The following is a 537-nucleotide window of genomic DNA, read 5'->3' on the forward strand; positions in this document are numbered from 1 at the left end:
GCTCGCCTCTGGAGATCAGTCTGAACATGAAGATTCATGGGGGAAAAAAAACATTACCTTGCCATAGAATAAGATACATATGGACCCTCAACAAGTCCATTAGACCCAGTCTGTGCTGTGAAAGGAGAAAAGTCTAGGTGGGGTCAGTACCAGTGATGTCTAGGTGGGGTCAGTACCAGTGATGTCTAGGTGGGGTCAGTACCAGTGATGTCTAGGTGGGTCGCTCCCTCTACTTTCAATGCATCTCACCACAGAAAGGTGTGTCTACTGCTTTGAACTTGTTTACCCTCTGCTACACCATTACAGGTTTAGGACTGTACCAAGTACAACACTGGTTGGTCCATTACATGTCTCCCCCCCGTGTCAGGTTTAGGACTGTACCAAGTACACCACTGGTTGGTCCATTACATGTCTCCCCCCCGTGTCAGGTTTAGGACTGTACCAAGTACACCACTGGTTGGTCCATTACATGTCTCCCCCCCGTGTCAGGTTTAGGACTGTACCAAGTACACCACTGGTTGGTCCCATTACATGTCT

Source organism: Coregonus lavaretus (genome assembly GCF_964263955.1).
Source record: "Coregonus lavaretus genome assembly, chromosome: 16".
Classification (NCBI taxonomy): domain Eukaryota; kingdom Metazoa; phylum Chordata; class Actinopteri; order Salmoniformes; family Salmonidae; genus Coregonus; species Coregonus lavaretus.